The sequence below is a fragment of the Rattus rattus genome, chromosome 8 (assembly GCF_011064425.1).
Source record: "Rattus rattus isolate New Zealand chromosome 8, Rrattus_CSIRO_v1, whole genome shotgun sequence".
Lineage (NCBI taxonomy): Eukaryota > Metazoa > Chordata > Mammalia > Rodentia > Muridae > Rattus > Rattus rattus.
This window is the reverse complement of record NC_046161.1, coordinates 31766497-31772501: the sequence shown is the minus strand read 5'-3', so window position 1 is coordinate 31772501 and position 6005 is coordinate 31766497. Positions and strand designations below refer to the sequence as shown.

General features: G+C 46.7%; 1 pseudogene; it reads right to left on the bottom strand.

Annotated features, from left to right (window-relative positions):
• Positions 1-491: 491 nt before the first annotated feature.
• Positions 492-5184, bottom strand: LOC116907332 (annotated as a pseudogene).
• Positions 5185-6005: the final 821 nt, after the last annotated feature.

Below are 6005 nucleotides of genomic sequence, written 5' to 3'. Positions count from 1 at the left end.
TGATGTGATTGGGCAAAGAAAGACATTTTCTGCATGTAGTCTATTATTACTGACTGCTTCGTATTGAAACACTCATGTTGGGGAAAGTTCATTGCATGTCAACATGATGATGACCTCTTTTTTTTCTTCAAATTTCTGCCACTTTTATTCATGAATGTCATCAAGTGGCTTAGTGGGTGGTGTGCATGGGGAGAGGTGGGCAAGAACTGTCTCCTCACCCCTGTGTACAGGGCTGGAGGCTCCTGGAGGAAGGAGGAGGACAGGGATTCAACCTTGCCCCCCATTGTGCAAGGGCCCCAGGTAGGAGGTAGGGGATGGTCATATCCTGCAACCCATGATAGGGACACAATGATTTTGGAATTAGGGACCCACATCAGAGCAAGTTACAAAGTTAGAAACCTGGGGTAGGGTGGTGAACTCAAGAAAATACAAAACAAGGGATTGACTTCCGCCAAGATCCAATGTGGGGAAGGTCCTTTCCTGGTCCCATATTAGCAATAACTTCTGACCTGTTCTTCTGAATGTAAGGACCAGCTGGGTGTGCGGTAAGGAGGAGCGGGGCCAGCCCCCTCCCCTCTATGTCCTCCATTTCTGTACAAGGATCCTTGGACCTCCCCTCCCCTCCCCTCCCGTAGAATGGTGGGGCTACCCTATAAAGCAGGAAAGGTTCTGGCGAGCCCCAAGGTCCAGGAAGCCGATGGGGATTATGGGGACCCCTATGGAGTCCGCTATTTCTGAGGGAGGCGGGAACTGGGGCCCCAGGATCTGATCAGCTTCATCTTCTGGGGTGAGCAGGAGGAGAGGAGGAGGAAGAGGAGGCAGGTGAAGGTCCCCTGGGCCTTAGGGCTAGGTTGAATCACTGTCCTAGGGGCTCTGGCGGGTAGGACGCCGGGCAAAGTGCTGGGAAACTGAGTGGGTAAGGGGTCAGGTGGGAAGCAGGAGTGGGGCGGAGAGGAGTTGAACAGGAAATCGGGGCACCTGTGGAGTTGTAGTGACTGGCCAAGTATACCATATGAGGCATTGAGTCTGTCGGGAGGCATGGAGCGAAATGGACTCCATGACAGGCTGGGGCCTGAGTAGGTCCCCTCCCCTACCCCAATTTCATAGTACAGATTATCTCCCCTGTCCAGTGCTGAGGGGGCACCCAGAGAATTCCTCCAGACTGGGGCTGGAGAGCTAGGTGGGTAAGGATGGGGGACCCAGAGAGTACAAGCTTTGTTGGGGACGCCAAGGAAAGATGGCAGACACTCTCAGGGCCGGGGGTGGAGGGGGTGTTGAGAAGAAGCTGGGGTTAGAACCCTGTGTGAGGGGACAGAACATGGTGACTGGGCTGCCATCTCTGGAGCATCCCTGTAAGCCCACTTGCCCTAAAATGGGCACTGACCTGGGAAGGCCCTCTGTGACCCCTCCTTGAGGTCCCTAAGGGCTGCTGGCTTCTTACCAGGCTTCCATCACTCTGTTGCCTTGGGAGGTGCGGGATGGGGGGCACCTGGAGCCCGGGCACCTGGGTGGGCTAAGGAGGGAGAGTGAAGCCCACTCCCTGAAGTCCTCACAGGCTCCCCACCCACCTCTAGGGACAGTGAACATAGGAAGCAGGAGAGGGGAGCAGGTTGGGTGCACCCCTGCTCTTGGCTCTGTTGTTCTGCCACCTGTGTAAGACAGGCTGGGTTCTTGCCGGGTGGGGGCAGAGCCCCACCAGGGCGCAGCAGAGACAAGGGTAGGGGCAATAATGGTGAATCCATGCACAGGACTGTGCTGGCCTGGAGCTCCCCGGGTTGGTGCTAGCTTGCTGCTGATCTCTTGCTGGCAAGTCTCACTTAGCTGGGCCTCAGCTCCACGCAGCAACAGGGGGATAAATGGGGCACAGTTCCGGGTTAGGGCTCAGAGACAGTGTTGGGGTGGCCGAGGCAGGGGTTCCTCCAGCCCCCAGCAGTTCCAGGACAACAGGTGGTACTGATACAGCCAGGGGCTCTGGAGATGTCCAGGGCAGTGGGTGAAGCAGGCTTGGTGGATCCTTGGGATGAAAGGGCCTGTGGGGTTGCCCGAGATGGGAAGGCAGAGGCTGAGGCTGGAGGTGCTGGACTGGCAGGAGGTGCAGGGTCCCCTGGGGTGTGGCTGCTCCAGAAAGGTAAGGAGATCAAAGTCAAGTCCCCCGGAAGTCCTTCCAGACAGCAGGGTGGACTGAAACCGAATTCATCACCATCATCTAGCCAGACTGAGGTGCCGGTGTGAGGGAGAGCTAGAGAATGGCCCCAGGGCAGCTGCGGAGGAGGGGGAGGAAGGGGAGGAAGGGGAGGAAGGGGAGGAAGGGGAGGAGGAAGGGGAGGAGGAGGGGGAGGGGGAGGAGGGGGAGGAGGAGGGAGGACGACGACAAACTCTCGCAGGAGCCAGCAGGTGCTGGACCCGCGGGAAAAACATCACTGCGGGAAAGGGGTCTTCGCAGTCAGTGCAGCCTCTGGAGGCCAGTCCCGCTGGCATAAGATGACAGAGACTCCTCACTTTTGGAAGATCTCAGTGTGACAGTGTCAGGTCTGCTGCCTGAAGGCTGTGGGTTTTCACCTGCCGCCCAGCCATGGCAGCGCCTTTTCCGTATCGCCGATGAACTCTTATGAAATAATATTGCTTAGATGAGTTAATGATTTTACAAAATTCTGATTTGATTTAAATATTTTCAGGAAGTTAGAGTAATTGATAGAAAGTTTAAGGAGATGGTTTAAGTTATTTGCAAAAAGATATAATAAAACTAGAATCAAGAATAGAATATGTCCTCTATAAAATAGTAAGAAAATTCTGATGAAAGAAAGTTCACTGGGCTTTGGTGTGTTATAAGTTTAGGTAAATTATTCCTTTGAATTTATAATGAGCTTAAGTGAATGAAAGGCAGATCGCCATTATCCACACTTATAGTCAATAAACCTGTTGTAAGTCCCTCTTGTAAGATTCTGTTGAATAGGAGGGAGTAATTCTCCTCCCAAATAAAGAACTTTCTGTCCCAAGGCATAAAATGCTACAAGAAAAAATTAAGTTGTTATAGCTTGTTTCATTAGAGCTTTGCTCTATCCACCACTAAGTGAATATGTATGTATGTATGTGTTAGAGCCTCAATAGCTTCTTTTATCAACAAATGTGTGTATATTAAAATGGTTGAAACTTGTCAATAGAGCTTTGTACTTAATGTGTGAATGCATGACTACATCATGTGTGTACATATGTGCATGTGTGTACGTATGTACGTATATATGTATTATGTATGTATAAATGTATGTATGCATGTGTATGTATGAAGTTCTTGGAGCTTCCTTATTGGAGTTTGTTGGAGAAGCCTGTTTTGCTTAATCTAGTATGTGTGTGCTTTTCTCTTATTGCTGGCCTCTAGCAGTGGTAGCCATTAAGTGTGTGTGTGTGTGTGTGTGTGTGTGTGTTTCATCTGTTTTCTTTGTTTCTAGTAGCTGACCACTTTCAGTGGCAGCTTCTGCTAGATACTATCAATAGTAGCCTAACCTGGTTGTCCACCAACACAGGCCTCTTTTTTTCTTTTCTCCAGTCACCTGCTACTATCAGTAGAGGTTAAACTTTCATGCCAGCAGCACCAGTTTTCCTGTCCTTGTTCTATATAATGCATACCTGCACCAGTGTGTAGGGGCCTTTGCCCATTGCCATCAGAACCAACCTTAATCACCAACTCAGTCTGTGCTGAGTTTACACTCTGATGTTGAAGCTGGCCTCTGATAAGAACTTAGTATTTTAAATGTATTGTTTACTTAATGTATCATCAGCAATTTAATATTAGCCTTGCAGAATCTAGGACAGAGAATAAAGACTCAAAACATAAGAATGAAGACTCAAAAATAAATCATTTCTCCTGGTCTTCCCACTTGACAGAGTTGATTAAAGAGGACAGAGGATGCAGAGTAAAAGGACCTCCATTAATTTTGTGTTGCAGCATTTACTGATACCTAACCATCACTGACCAATATTGCAAGTGTATCAGTACCAATGAATGAAATAGTCAGCCCTCCTCCAGGACATGCAAAGTTTATTATTTAAATTTTTGGTCCATAATTACATTACAGACTGCTTACATATGAACATTTACTAAGCTTCAGAAAAATGACAAAAAGATGAAAATAAAGTCATTCTCCTCCTCCTCCTCCTCCTCCTCTTCTTCCTTCTCCTCCTTCTCCTTCTCTTCTTCTTCCTTCTCCTCTTCCCCCTCCTCTTCCTCCTCTTCCTCCTCCTCCTCCTCTTCTTCCTCCTCCTCCTCTTCTTCCTCCTCCTCCTCCTCCTCCTCCTCTCCTCCTCTTCCTCCTCCTTCTCCTGCTTTCATGGCATTCATCTCTTTCCCATAGCCATTCCAAATCACTGTAAAGATCGTTCCCACTTCTGACACTCAGCTTACCTTGTCCCTCTACTTAAATGTTCAGTGGAGAGCCTGTCCTCGGTCAGGTCACCTGCCATCTACTCAGACAGAGACATGACTACTGGCCAACTCAAGATAATAGAGTTGTTTGCAATAAAATTACATGTGCTCAAGGCATTGCATATTGTTTTCCTAATACAAACTCATAGGCACAAAAAGTATTTTTTTATTAAAAAGTTTCTTTTGTATGAAGCAACAGATAGATAATGACTAGAAAATGTCTTAAATATAAGGAAAACTTTAGCAAAAAATTCACATTTTAGAATGAATTTCAGAAAATCTTAAATATAAATTAAAATGCCTAATGGTCACCTTGAATGAAGAAGTTAGGAATTAAGTAATAGGTTTTTTTTTCTCAAATTTATAATCACTATTCCAAAATTTTTAGTTTTTTTATTACTGACCTGAATTGAAGCCAGGACCTGGTCCCCTGTATATGTTGCAACCTTCACTTTTCCCTGTTTTTGTTTGTTTGTTTGTTTTGTTTATTTATTTTATATTGTGTTTTCAAATATTTTGTTTTTTAAGATTTTTAGAATTTTTATTTCATAAATGGTATGGGTGTTTTACCTGCATATCTGTCTGTGTGTCACTTACATGCCTGGTGCCACAGCAGCTTCTGAAGAGGGCGTCAGGTCCCTGGAACTGGATTTAGAGATGGTTGTCAGGCACACATATGGGTGCTGGGGAATCAGACTCTGGTCCTCTAGAAAAGTAATTGGTTTTCGTAACAGGGCTGAACCATTGGGGATTTTTGCCCTCATGGGTGCATGTATGACATGTGCTTGCCTGGTGTCCTTGTCAGTCCAAAGAGAATGTCGGATCCCCTGGAACTGGAGTTACAGATGGTTGTTGGCCTTCAGATGACTGCTGGGAATCAAACCTGAGTCCTCTGCAAGGCAGCAAGTACTCAACCTTTGAGCCATCCCAGCCCTGAATTTGTTTGTCTTAAATTTTGGCCAGGGGCTGAGGCTGGGGAGAACCCCAAGGCCCTGAACACACAGTTGGGAGGGAGCTGTGCCAACTCAGAGCTGCTGCCCTTGGCCCATCACTATTTATTTCACAGATGTATAGATGCTCCTATAAAAAACATTTGTAGCCTTGTCTGGCTGGAACTTTCTATCTGACCAGGCTGAACTCATGGAGAATAGCCTGCCTCTGCCTTTTGAATGCTAGGTTTAAGGGCATGAGCTTTCACACCCAGCTTCGACTTGGTTGTTTTAAATTGACTGGTTGAAAAGTAAAATATTTGGTAATCTGTGTGTTGAAGGCACTGTGCCAAAAACAAAACCAAACAAAACAAACCTTAACAATTTCAAACTCTTCAAAGACTGATTCTAGATACAAGCATATGTAGAGGGATCTGCTTGTGTCAATGGCCCTAAGTAACCATCTGCTCTGTAAATCAGCTTCTAGATAGAACCAGTGTTTTTATTCATTTGTTTATAGCTCCATGTATAGTACAGCCAGTTTCTAATTTAGTGTCCCGGGATTATACCTAAGCCACCACACACCTGTTTTACACTATTTTTTAAAAAAGAGAAGCAACAGAGCTGGATTTAGCTGAGTAAGCCTTCGGTGCCAG